The sequence below is a fragment of the Ptiloglossa arizonensis genome, chromosome 7 (assembly GCF_051014685.1).
Source record: "Ptiloglossa arizonensis isolate GNS036 chromosome 7, iyPtiAriz1_principal, whole genome shotgun sequence".
In the NCBI taxonomy this organism is placed as follows: domain Eukaryota; kingdom Metazoa; phylum Arthropoda; class Insecta; order Hymenoptera; family Colletidae; genus Ptiloglossa; species Ptiloglossa arizonensis.
In genome coordinates this window covers 14970865-14985648 of record NC_135054.1, presented here as the reverse complement: position 1 = coordinate 14985648, position 14784 = coordinate 14970865, and the positions used below count along the sequence as shown (strand labels likewise).

Sequence of the window (14784 nt, the reverse complement as noted above, 5' to 3'; positions counted from 1 at the left end):
AATTTCAATCGCGGTATAACAATATTTATAAACAGTGAATATTCCAGGGATTATTATTATCAATATTACCGTTAATATCGCTACTTTTGTTTCTCTATTACCATCGATACCGCTATCATTTTCATTTGCGCAAAATTACTTCATTAATTTTCTCCTACCACAATCACTATCACATACCGATACTATTTCACGCCTTCGTAGAATCCTCTCCCAGCTTAAACACCCACCAATATTACCATTTACATTTGCTCGAGATTACTCCATTAATTTTCTCCTACCACAATCACGATCACATATCGATACTATTTTACGCTTTCGTAGAATTCTCGGCCAGGTTAAACACCGACCAATATTACCGTTTACAGTTGCTCGAGATTACTCCATTAATCTCCTCCCACCACAATCACAATCGCGCATCGATACTATTTTACGCGTTCGAAGAATTCTCTCGGGTTAAACGCTCGCCCGTTTACCGAAAAACATCGTTCAAATAATTTTTGCTTACCTATCCCGGCGCGTGAATAGCGCTCGGGCTCACGGGATTATTTATGCACTTCTGACCACCCGTCTACGTGTCTCTGTATGGTCATCTGTTTACCATCCACTCATCCCGCGTTTCCTCCGCTAGTCACCGGCCCCGCCTTCCTTACCGAATGAATTCGGAACGACCGAATTCCTGGAGCCACGAGGTGAGGCTGGCCAGCAGCAGCACGGGGATGGAAATCGTTTCGCATTGTCTACAAGTTGGTCCCTTTCTTTTATCGTTATCCGCCCGTGGCACCGAAACGTTGCAGTCGTTCTCTAACCTCGAAAAGACCGACCCGGTTTTCCATCGGTGGCGTCCGACGCTCTAATTGCGACGATCCTCTCTCAGCGGACCGGATGACAGACCACCGGGGAAAATTTACTCGCGACTAGACAAACGGGAGAACCAACCTCCTCCAACCTACCGCGAAAGTAATTTCGTATTGTGAACGAGAAAATTTGTTTTGCCCGCTACGAATTTCTTTCGCTCTCGCACACTTCCGGAACAAGTTTGCTCCTGACTATCCCTCCTCCATCAATGATTGTTTGTAAAGCGTTATCGGAGGAACGCCTCGCTGGATCGATGAGATTTTATTCCGGGAATAGTCCGGGAATGTTTAACGGACCAACGACATCGATTCGGTTAATGTGTAACCGTTAAGTTAAAACTCGAGCGGATCGGTGGGTGCAACGAGATCGAGTGTTAGGAACACGTGGACGTTCGGGACAGGTATTTGCCAAGGTTGTTGAAAGGGAGGATCGAATAAAATTTACTATTTTCTCAATTATTGAACGTATTCGATACGCGTGTAAATGCGGTTAATAATACATAGTATGGAGACAGAATGCAATTAAAGATTTATTCGATCCAATAAAATGAATATTTCTGTGTTGGCTCTGGATGCTAGTTTCTTTTCTTTTTTGGACAAATTTTTATCGATTATTATATATATCGCAAAATTTAGACGAGTTTTCAATGTTTGGAGCGATGATGGAAAGGGTGGGGGAGTTTTTGTACGTTGTTAAAGTTTGCTAGCGAGTGTTTCATTGAGAAGGGTTTGTATCTTGGAAGATTTATAATGGAAAACGTATTCGGTCGATTGTTTTGAAATTTTGCGCAGTTATTTACCGAAGTTTGAAGCCAAGGTGGAAAGGGCAGGGAAATTTTTGCACGCGCTGGAGTTTAGTAGCGAGCGTTCCATTGACGAGGGTTTGTATCTTGGAAGATTTATAATGGGAAAAGTATTCGATTGTTTTGAAATTTGCCGAAGGTATTTACCGGTTTTTGAAGATTATGATTATTTTCATGCGTTGATAGGATTCATGGTTTTTTAAAGAAGAATTATTATAGAAGTGTGTATAAAAAATTATTTCTCTTACCAGAAGTGATGATCGGTTAACGCTCTCATCTGGAACAAAAATAGAAACAAAATTTTATTAAGAACGAATTGAATTCACTCTACATGGTGTCCAAGATATTTAATGGTAAAAATTTTGTAAACGAGTGCACACTAAAGTGCTTAACATAAAGAGAAGGCTACTATATATTAAATTAATAGAGTAGGTAATGTAACAGATTCTTAAAACAAATTTCTAGTTCCACAATGATTTTCTAACACATTATCTGCAGTTTATTTACAAATGTGTCATTTGATTAAACATGTATATATTTGCAGGATCAGCATTAGAAGGATAACTTTTCCTACCAAAATATTTGCAAGCTTACCGATCTACTTTAAGGGACTTTATTTCTTCAGTTAAATTTTTACTATTTTCTTAATTATTAAATGTATTTAATACGCATGTGTACAATACACAGTATGGAGACAGAATGCAATTAAAGAGACGTAAGAGCAATTGAAAATGCTGTCGTAAAACGTAACTTCTAATTTCCAAGAATGATAATTTTTCATTAGATAGAACCGTCTCGACATTAAGTAACATGTTTACGTCCGTTTATTTTCAAAGCGTTTCTTAAAACTACAGTGCTACTGAACACGTTTACGTAGAACGCAATCTACACAGGGGAAAAGAACTAGCGAGATTGCGTATAAGGTACACAGTCCTCATGTCATGCTACTTAAGCTTTGAAACGAAGACTAAAAAAGGTTCTGGTCACGAAATAGAGATACCATTCATATGACTTTCTGGTAATGGAGAGATAGCGCGGTGCTCATTCCAGATCCTACGTGCCGCGATGTCGGTCATTAATTTCTTCAAATGAAATTTCTAATTGGCGTCTTCCAAGACAGTGTCGAAATTGGGTTATACAAAGTATAATACACCACCCCGCGTGTATATTAATATCACTTATTTCATTTAATAAGGTTTTACGGCTTCGTTTTCCACGGCTTTGTTAATTTTATAATTTCTTCTTTTTCACCGAGTACTATAATCATTTTTCTGTACATTACCTTGGCGCAATAAAAGCGTACTGTTGTTATTATTCCTAGTAATTGTTTCGAGACACTGCTGTCCTCCCTTCTCTTTTATCGTAAAGGTTTTCGTAACGATGATATTCGAACACTTAAGTATTCGAATAATGATACTCAAATACTCAAATATTCGATCACTCGGGTATTCGAACGTTTAAATATTCGATCACTCAAATATTCAAACATTTAAATATTCGAATGATATTCAAAGGATCGAATACTCAAAGTTTATTCACAATATTCGAATATTACAGTCCCGCCCCTACCCAAGGATTGATGCGATTTCGTAGATGGTTAAAAAAGAAAAGTATAACACTTTTACGGATTCGCTTAAATTTTCTATCCGTATAATTTCCATAAGTTTTCTGAATTTTCTAAATAGTGATTCACTCGCGCTAAGAAACTATTTGAAACGTATGCACGATCGGTTGTCAGAATTTATGGAGTCCGTGCAATGAAATGTAACGCATGCTTGACACGCGTGTAGCGCGGATGCTTCTTATAATTTTTGTCACGAAACCCAGCCGCGAATCTGGGTCGCCGAACGGATCATTGAAAAAGTTGGAAAGGACGCTGATGTCGCGTCAAAAAGGCCGGGATATTCCCCGTTTATACGGAAACTGATTCGTAACAGTATAGGTGAGTCAACATCTCTCTCTCCCCCTCCGAAGGAGGGGTGGCGGCAAGCCGAAATATTCTATAAATATAATTATCGAACGATTTACGTAATTTTACGAACAGCTTCTGTTAACATTTTCGTTTCACTCGCAAGCGGGAAAGTGGGGCGAGCAGACGTTTTAAAATCCGTCGAACGATATTGCGCGAAATTCATGAGAAATTTGGGACGAAAGTTTGTCGGCTTGCAGCTGAAAGCCGTATAATAACGCTAAAAAATATCTGGAGATTAAGCTGTTTGCTTTGACGAAGCGAATATAAAATAAAACGCTATGACTCGTTCGCAAAGCCCCTATAGAATCGACCTCGATGATTTTGCAAACGTACCTGTATACGTTCATTTTTCATTTGTTCCTCGCACAAGGAAATTTCCCGAAATTTCGAGCGTCGAACGATTGTTCCCGGAACATTTTAATTTTTTATTATATTAAGATCGTAATTTGAAGTTGCCTTAGTACGAAGGTACGATTAAGATCGTGGAAATTAATCTCTATTGTAGCGATGCAATTCAAATTGAAATAGACGATAAGATCGATCAGCGAGAGATTCTTATTAGAATACGAAGAAAAAATTTCCAACACCTGTATAGAAGTATCGATTCGAATAGTAATTTTTTTATGGATACACGCTACGTGATCTTACAAAGACGAGTATTTCTTCATTTCGTATTATCGATACGATTTACCAAGAATAGAAAAGGAAACTTTAATTCGTTACCGTAAAACATTATTATAATTAATATAGTACTACTAATTTGACCACGGATAGGTGTACATTAAACACTATACCCTAAGTAATCATGTGTCGACGTCCTTCTTTTTCTCATTATCGATATGATTTATTAAAGAATTTCTCGACCTCCTTCGGGAGATTCGATTGCCGGAAAACTTTAATTCGTTCTCGTGAAATATTACCATAATTAATTCTCAATTTGTTTCCCCAAGGAGGGGGAGACTTGGGAAACTTCTGTCTTGTTTTTGACCCAATCGTAAGATCGACGAAATATCGCGAGGTGAACCGTACTCGAGGACGAGAAATTGACAAGATTCCACGTTGATGCGAAATATGGACGTCTGTACATTTAATCCGGTTTCATCGTGATGCAAAGAGAAGCCGGGTGTACTTTCGTGATACCGTTTCGTTGCTGGAGATTACATGGATAATTGAGGTCTCCATCGAGCCATTCTTTCCCGGTGTCCCCCTCCTTTCTTACGTTTCGACAGCGTTAACTGTGGATTTTTCGCTTTGCGATGAGCTCGACGAAGTGTTGGTGAACTCGTCGCAGCCCCTTTGACCCCGAGGTAAGTCGGAAAGGTAATTCATCTGTCTCTCCGCTGCGCCAGGGTCTAACGTGGAAACGGCGAGGAAATGGAAGAGGACGGTCAAGTAGCCCCGGTCTTTCCAGCTAAAGGTCAAGTGTCTCGAAAGTTTTTAACGGGAAAGGTATCAAGTGTCCCCGGGTATTGCGTTGTTCGAGTGTTATTCAAATTACGATGGCGGTAAATTTCGTTGCGGAAGTGCACTCGCGAAGTCACGCCCGCACCTGTTAACTTCAACGTGCAACCGAGAGTCACGAGTGTATTCGTGACCGCGGAGATTTTTATTTCAAACGATTCCTAAGAACGAGTGCGTGTATGTGTGTGTGTACGAGAATCTTAAAAGAGTAAACGAGATGCCTTTGAAAGCACACGGAGACCGAAGAAAAGGAATTTCTTTGCGCTTAAACTGTAATATTGGATGAAATAGGCATTAAAAAAAAAAATTAAATTAAGTCGCGGAGTAGAGTGTGTGTAAAATGTAATATCCGATGGAGCGAGGGCAAGAAAAGTCGAAGTAAATCGCGAAAGTAGGTAAAATGTAATATTCGAAAACGAACAAGACTCGTCGTGCAACTCCGAATGCAATCTTCTCGCGCGCGTACTGTACACTGTAACTACTTTTGCAACCGAACATGCACGAAAGAGATCGATAATTAGAGCCGTGGACAACTGTCAAGTATAAATGTAAAATATCTTGTCAATCTTTTCTTTGTACGATAACCTTAAAATTTAAAACAATTCAGAAAGATCACAGTCGATTTCGACAATTCTACGTGCGGTACCCATTTCGTAAGAAAACAAATAATGCACAATAATCGGAAAACTACGCGTATAATATTCGCGATAATCTGTGCCTGAACTTTCGAAACTTTTTTACCAAAAGCCGATAACCCTTTCCACATCGAACATCATGCCTAGCACGATTACTAACACGAAACCGACGGTCCACGTCGGTAGCCAGGAATTCCTCCCCGCAAAACCGCACTTACTTATTTTCGCTCGGAAAGTAGTCTCGCCGAGCTTTTAATATCGCAATGCGCGAAGTGGCTTCGAATCGGTATTTACCTAACAAACGATAAAATAAACTCGGAGCGATCGTCCAAACAATGCCGGCTCCTTTATCAAAGGCCTACATACCGTTTCATTACAACTTTATAATCTTCAAAAGCAGCGGGACAAAGACGGGTCCTCGATTCGAACAAAGACTCTCTCGGATCTCCCTGTTGCCTGCCAGTGCTTTCAAACTCTCTCCGTTAAAATGTCCGAAATTCACCCGTATTCAAAGACTCCCGGGACTTTACCGCCTACTGTAACGGCAGGACTTCTTTCCCCATTGATTCGTCAAGGATTAAGAAAGTTGATCGAACACCCTCCCTCCAACGACACGGATAGAGGATCCTCGCAGTGTCGGAGAGGGTCGGTGGCGAAAGAGTCGAGAAGTTAATTCGCACGACGAATGGCTTCGGAACGGTTATGTAGCTAATAACCGCGGAGCTGACGTCGAGAAACAGGGGGACAGGAAGTCGGTGAGGGAGCGTTCGGAAACACGAGCTCGATGAAGTATAACGGCCACGCCTGAAGGGCGAGGGTAAAGTATTATAGCTCGGTATGCAAACGACGGCCTATACCCATTTCGAGTTTACGAGCGATCGTAAATACCAGCGCGGAAGACCCCCGTGTACCCCACACCTAACCCCCTTTACGCGATTCGATGGAAAACTCGACCGAAACGGACAGAGCTTCGTCGCTTCGCTAATGTTTCTCGATCGTGTCCCAGGGTGGGGGTATAGGGAAAGGAAGGGACCGGTCTGATTCTAGGGGAACACGTATCCGAGCACCGCGGACCAGTCTTGACGAACTATTGTACAAAGGGGGGATATACGAGGACCGAAGTCGCAAGCTTCGCTGGATCGAATTTTAGTTCGACGAAATCTAATTTCTGCCATGAACTCGTGTCCAAGGAATCATCACAGGGTCTGGCTCGCACCGATGGAAGAAACTCCGTACCTACCCCTCGCCAACCGCCCCCTACGAACCGTCGTAGCTCGTTCGTCGCGGCGTGAATCGCGGATCCAGAAGCTAAAGATTGCCAGACCGTTTTTTCGCTCGTGGTTCTGAAAGAGCGAAAGATGAAGACCGCTCGCGTCTTCTCCCGGTCGGTGGTTGAGTTATCGAATATCAAAGTTACGAAATTCCGCGTTGCCAGCGGAACTTCAACTCGAAAACATAACTTATAAGTAAGTTCGGCCGGTCGGCGGTGAGGATCCGCCGCTAAGGAGAGAAAGCATCGAGAGGAGGGTGTACACCGAGCCGGGGGTTGGGTCAGCCGAACGAGGGTGAAAAAGCAAAAGGGCGGAAGTCGAGGAGCCGGCTGGAAATGGAGGGTGGTGGTAGGGGGGTGGGGGGTGGGATCATTCGTCTCCGCGAGACGGAAGTTAGGCCGGGTTCGGGGACAAAGTTTGGTCAGGGTCCAAGTCGCTAAAAGGAAGAAAATTTCGGAAAATACGGGGGAGCCCGGATAGTACCGCCCCGTACGGCTATGGACGTTGAAGAAATTTAACGGGAGACACTGCTGCGTGGCGCGGACCATATTTGGCCAACTCGCGGGAACACTTTTAAACTAACTAACGGGACCGCGTCCCCTACCCACGGTTGTTCAGCAGGAAGGAGAAGCGAGACAGAAGCTAGACGGAAGGTAAAAGGTTGCCCGGGTCGAGATGGACTCTCGTCGCGGAGCCAGGCGCCATTCGGGGAATGCTTTTTCGACGACTGTTGGACATGTTGCGAGGATGCAACTCCGCTGCTACGGTCGCCCGTTTCGTCCCAAGTGCGTTACAAGCCAACGAGATATAGTATCCGATACGTGGACAGGTTCTGACCCTACTACGCGCACACTCTCGCTAATAATCTAGGAAACTTTAAACAACGCTAAACTGAAAAGTATATGTTCGACCTAGTGACGAGAGATCCTCTGATCTGTAATAGGGTTTACGTGATTCACTGGAACTTAACACTTACCACCTCTGTGTCTCGACATTAGATTTCTTAGACCAACTCCAATGTCAAGTTAGATTTGACATTGTGTGACTACATTGCTATAATAAAAAAAAATATATTTGTTAGACACTATGAACTCTTACGATACATTTTATCGAGACCCTGTTTCTTGATCCATTTTGTAAATTAATCGAGGAGTTGTCGGTGGGTAGACAAAAATTAAGGAATGCGAATGGTTAACCGCGAGATGGTTTAAGATTGAGAACCGTACGAAAATGATATTATAAAGAAGAAAGAGCATGTAGAGCATGCGAAGAAACGAATGAATAGTGGAGTCCGAAAACCGTGAAAAGGAAGGCGTCTCGGTGGAGAGGTAAACGGATTACTTAGGACTTATATAGATTACTTATATAGACTGAGCCGAGATGAACTTCTGAAATGATGTTTAGGAGGATTTGCTCAAAATCGTACCGAGAGTTACAATGCTCTTACGTGGAAGAAAGCTCTAAAATTTTTGTTCGGTTCTTTAAAAACAGTAAAAACGTCAATATATATTGCTCTCCGTATTTTTAACGAATACTACGAAGCAGTAACGCGGATGGTGTATACTCTAGAATTAAACGCGGAACACTTTTTTGTTTGGTACAATAATTCTTGAATAACTGACGAGTTATTCCCACCGTACCCTCTGTAGACTCGTTCAATTTGATCAATTAGAAAGGATCTCTACAATGAGAACACATTGCTTCGCTCTCCCGCGGTTAAAAATATTTCCAACAATATTGTGAAAAAATAACATCCTCGTGCGTTCGCAAATCAAGTTTTCTAGGGTGTATCAAATTTTTTTCCCCCAAAACGTGTTGTTTGGGATGGAAAGTAATTGGATAATTCAATTCGATTCGAAATTGGAAACGGCGTAACTTAACATTCGGTTACACGCGTACAGTTTACTCACTTGTGACAGCCTCGTCGGTATCGTGTTTGTTGTTTAATTCACTCGATCGAATTACAAAAGTGAAGTAAACATGTTTTCCCATAATACGATATGAACTTTTTTTTTGGGGTGGGGTGAATTAACCCCGTTGTCACGGTTAAACAAAATTGAATATCGTATAATTTCACGGTTAATTCAATAACATTTTATAAATGAAAAAATGTGACTTTAATTTCTCATTTCAAATGAAACGTTATAAATAAATCCGGCGAATATCTACCTCGAATTTCGATACGTAACAAAAGCAGAAAGAAAAAAACTGCCGAACGTAAATTAAACGTAAAAATCTAGAGAATCGTATATCGCCACGGGAGAAAATTTATTTCATCGCACGACTATCGAGTAACTGTTAAAATTTTATACAATTCATTTACGGTTATCGATGCATATTAAGTGTTTTTGATTTTTGATAAAACGAGGAGTTTCATAATTCACAATGGGTCAATCTTTGATGAATTATCGGACCAATTTTATCGAGCTTCCTGTAATATTTAATACGTTTATCGAAGCGCGCTAATAGCTTTACACTGTTTTGTCGAAAACGAAGAACCCGGGCCGGGTAATTCATCGACCGAAACTTTCCAATCTTTTTTATCAAACTCATTCGACGCTCGTAACTCCGAATAATAAAGCAGGGCCATGTGCGCAGCTTTCTGTACAAAATTCGCGCGGACTTTTGCTTTTTACGATAACGGGATAGAGAAGTGGTTTCTTAACTCTATCGGATCACGCCCGCTCTCGCGCCTTTACACGTACTACGACGTGAAACTTTGAAATTGCAGAATTATCCCTATGTACGAATACATCTTCGGGAAATCGACTTTGGAACTGAAAGTCGAAACCCTCGTTCCAGAGCTTACGCAAATGTTACCTCTTCGACTAAATAATCCTGGCGCTTACGGTGAAATTTCCTTGAAAATTTCTTCCGCCCCAGGAGAATCAGCCGCGTCTAGGGCACCGGTTGATAATCTCTGGATTGATGTCCGTGTGCACCTGAGGCAATATTAACTCGCGCCTATAACCTTGACTATGCACGAGACCATTCTGTTGCTCCAATTACGCGAAACTTACAGACTTCAATTTCAATTTAAAGCAATGGTTCTAAAAATTCGTTCAAAGACGTCCTCTTGAAGAAAGAAAAGAAAATTTATACTTTTAGGTAAACGGTACCCCACGTTTAAAATTGTATAAAAAATGTGAATCTCCAATGATCGATGTATCAACGGAAAGAGATGTCGCGTGAAATAATATCAATGGAGATTAAAATGATTAAATCGCAGCAAGAGACGGTCAAATTGTCTACATTTTTCCAAATAAAGAATTTTCTATCCCGGCTACGATTTTAATACCTCTCTACTTTCGAAAACATTAATCTAAAGGGTAATTCTGTCTATGCTTTTATTTTAATCCTACGGTACGAGTTCACTTCGTAATTAATTGACCAAAACGAAAGGTCCGTGCAGAATGTTTTATAATATAGTGAACATATAGCAGCGGTGGATTTAAAACTCAGAAATAACAGAGGACGTTCGTACAGAGTGCACCAAACTATGTAAACGCAACTTCAAATTTATAACCCCTCGAAAAGAATGAAAAAAGTTTGCATAAACGTTTGTCCTCTTTGACCTTGTTTCTGCGTTACAGGCATTTTTTGTATTTGCGTGACCTTGCCGACTGTTAGTAAACACTTTCGTAACCTTCTGTGAAATTCGCGTGACCTGCATTAGGCGCAGATTCCTAGTAACTGGCAGGTTTTGGCGCGTTGCACGAGGTTCCAGCCTCCACTCGTCCCATACAAACGTAACAGCACATATTGAAGTGGTGGGGTTATAGTTGCGTAAGGGACCCCGCTAGGGGACATCATTTCTCTGGTCGTATCATCACCACCAGCACCGAAACTCTACATCTATGATTTAGTTAGCAACAGTGGTGCTGAATGTGTTTATACACGTTGCGTCCTTTATGTGACGGGTCCTAAATTGGTTTGTCCCAAATACATTTGTTACAACTTACTCGAGGTGCGCCAATTTGAATAAAATAATACGAAACTGTATTGCAATTTACCGAACACCTAACGGAGGCACGAATGTAACTGACTGGACGGAATATTTTCATAGAACGAGTGTGAATATTTAAAATACAACGAGCGAATAAAATTTCTCGAAGATGGTTGATCTACGATTGCTCGGGGCTTCTCTGTGCAAAGTATAATTGGGAGGTTTATACTATTTTTAATTATATCTTATTAGTGTTTCAGTAATCTGAATACAGGTGTCCTATAATAGGGGTGTCTTGCAATTGTATGTATTTTGCACGAAAAGAGAAAGTTTATGCATTTTTCTTCTACGTACTGTTCTGGAATTCCTGAAGATCAGATTGCAACGATTAGTATAGCCCTAGGAAAGAAACAATTTTAATTTATGATATATTTTACAGGTTATAGAACGGAGCCTGAGAAGTCAGATCTGTGAAACTCTCAGCTGATACTTGGTCCAGTTCCAATCTCTCCTAATCTCGGGCTAGGTTAATGCTCCAAACGCACACATACCAAATATAAACGTAACATCTCAATCGGCCAAGTTCTAACAATCATAACTTTCGAGTTAACGCCCCTAACATCTCGTACTCTTCGAACTAGACTAACACCACCGGTTATCCACAAACCTATCACAAACGTGACGTCCCATTCGGGCCAGTTCTAATGTCTTCTAACTCACGGTTAAGTTAATCCCCCTAACGTAGATAGTCTTGATGTAAATGTAACATCTCAGTCGGTCAAGTTCCAACAAGCATAACTCTCGAACTGGATCAACACCCCTAACGTCTCGTACTCTTCGAGCTGGACCAACACCATCATCATCCATAAAACTATCACGAACGTAGCATCCTAATCGAACAAATTCTAACATCGCGTAACCTTCGAGCCACGTTAAGACCTCCAACATCTCTTACCTAGACTAACACCTTCAATCTATACACAACACAGTCCACGAGGTAACGTAACACTCTTAACGTCCCTAACACCCCTAACACATCCACTAATACAGGTAAATTTCCCTCTATCGTTAAAGTACCGCGCCCAGTGTTATGCCAATTCACCCAACGCCCAACACAGACATCGTTCCTCGTTCTGTTCGCGTCGATTGCCGTTTCGCAACGGGATACGAACTGATCCTCGTTCTTAATGTTTACTTTCCATCGGGTCCAATGATCTTCGTATCGATCGTAACTGACCTATCGTTACATCGATAGAGCAATGGCGAGCGTACACGGACAGAGCAATCTGGTCAGTCCAGCGGGCCAAACACCATCAAACCGAGGAACGGGGAATAGCACGTTGTTCGGTACACGCCCAGCACGAACGTTACAACCGACCGGGCGATGTTTTTGCAGGTAGTCATAAATTGAATACTAATTGACACATGCGATCGAGTTCGTTGTATTTCACGCGTTCAACTTTCATCGCGCAGGCCACTGTGTTTAAACGCTGGCACATATGTACCAAAGATATAAATTTGCGGATAAATACGTACGACAGCCGGTTAATGCGAGCTGGGGGATAGGAGGGGAGGGAGGGGGCCACCATTCCCCCCCTTTACCCCACCCTCATCTGCCTCTACGCCCAACTCCACCTTTGCCATCTGAATCAATACCTACTTGTTTACTGGACCGTTGCCAACGGGATTTCATCGAACCGACGATCGTCCCATCCTAATTAATTCCATCTTTTGTTATGGTTGTTTCGCAACTGCGACGGTTGCTAGCGATGTAGGAAAACCTATAGGTTACCATACTCGACTTTCCTCTGGCACGAACATCGACTAATTATCAGTCTTCCTATCCCACTCTGATGTGTTCCGCCACAGTTCGCCCCCCCCCTGTGCCCCTCTCGGTTCCCCGCTAGCTTTTCTCTCTCAAATCCCTGCTCCGCTGCTCACCCTTTGTACTTTATCGAAGTGGATGGAAGCGATAATCGTCAGGGGTTTAGCGAGAAACAGTTGGCAAGTTGCTCCGTAGACCGAGATACTTCGAGTATAATTCGTGCCCGACGAAATCGGTACTGTGAAGCCTTGGGTGGCCAGCTTTCGTAAGCTGCGAGGACAAATGGCGGCCCATTGGCGGTGTAAATCCATTTAGAGAGAAATTCCCAAGTGCGATGATTACAAAACACGTGGAGATTACGCGCAAAGAACTTTCAACGTTCACTGGTCTCCGTTTGGATAAAAATGTGGGAATTTTGCCGAGTCTTTAGTTGCTCGGGAGTTTAACTTCTGCGTGGAGGGTGTATGTGTATCGGTGAGTTATCGGAGTGGTTCATTTGTAATCTCTGAAAGGATAACAAAGACACGCAAATTGAAATACACTTCGTATAGTTGCAACACGGTATCCGGAAACATGATGCAAAAATTGTGATTGTCCTGTAACACGGTTTCTATAATGATAAACTTGGCTCAACGCGAACAATCCCCGTACATTAACGAACGCGTTCTCGTGATTTGTATTAGTTCTAGGTTTCGCTTAACACGGTTTCGGTACTACACGGAACGAGTTAGCCGTGTTATAAGAGAGTCGAGTGTTCTTGAAAATGTATAATAGTGGATAGAGTAAAGTTCAGCAGGTCTCGGTTAGGTTAAACTTTTGCTTTGCAACCTAATCCTAATTCTATTATATATTCCAACACCCGATGAATGTACAGTTATCGATCGCGGAGAGCGTACACCGAGCCGATAGGGAGTCGTAAAAATTGTTCACTCGTTCGAAATGCAAACTCTTTTATACGAGAAAAACAGAGACCAGTGACCTTACACGGTACAAAATGAATATCAGATGTCCCGTCGTGATATTCGTCGATGATTCGCGCGAACGTGTCCCGGTGTTGTGGATGTGCCCCAACGTGCGCGAGTTTTCCAAAATTTTAATTGTGAATTAAATTAAGCGGCCGTATTTGTTCCCTCGAATCCGCTCAGAACGCGGAACATCGGGTTTGGGGCGTGTCGCGTTGAAATATGAAATCCCTCTCGGCGTTGAAGTATTTTTCAATTCCTTGTCCTCTCTCCCTCCCTCGCCGTTGTTTCTCGTAATTTCGTGTACAGGAAAAATTGATTTCGTCAGCACGCTCGAATAACCGAGAAATCGTCCACGTAATTGAATCGTATAGGTACTCGGTAGGAATCGATCGGTGATGTTTATGCGTCGTCAGGACACACGACATCTATAACGGCAGTCAGACTCAAAGGAAAGGGTGGAGTCCGGGAGCCACGAAATTCCACGTCATTAAGCCCCGTGCTCCAATACTATGATTCATGCGCGAACAGACGTCGATCGCCTAAATACAGCTTATCGTTAAACTTCCCGAAAGTTGTGATCCAGCGCTGGTAGCAAGTTTTCCGCGCAGGGTTTATCTAACCGGTGAAAACGTCTGGAAAACGTTCGATCGTAGGAAATATCAAACGAAATCGCTGTGCCAGAATCACGGATGAAAAAAGAAGAAGGGAGAAGAGAGAGAGCGAGAGAAAGAGAGAAAAAAAAAGAAAGAGGCATCGGCGGCAGCTCCGAAGACCGCTCTCGAAATTCGAAGGGGATTATAGGATTCAGCAGCCGCTGGGTAGGTACGTATCACTTGGCCAGAGATAGGATAATCGAACCGCAAGAGCGGCATGACGAGTGTACCTAGCAGTAACGGGTTTGTCATGTCGCTTCCGCTTCGCGGGATCACACGCGATCCTTTCTATTTTACATACCGGTTATTTATCTTCCGCGTGCGATCGCGCGTTCGCCCGAGCCCCTAGTTAATTAAATCGTTTTTTCCCCACCGGTGAAATTGAACGCCCGGTGTCCA

General features: G+C 42.4%; 1 protein-coding gene across 2 annotated transcripts in view; it reads right to left on the bottom strand.

Annotated features, from left to right (window-relative positions):
* The window catches only part of LOC143149276 (uncharacterized), a 443848-nt gene that overhangs the window by 281090 nt on the left and 147974 nt on the right, over window positions 1-14784 (bottom strand). For both annotated transcript variants that reach the window (XM_076316493.1, XM_076316494.1), the window contains exon 2: window positions 1906-1934. The gene's annotated coding sequence lies outside the window, so the exon portion shown is untranslated. The remainder of the gene's footprint in view (window positions 1-1905; window positions 1935-14784) is intronic.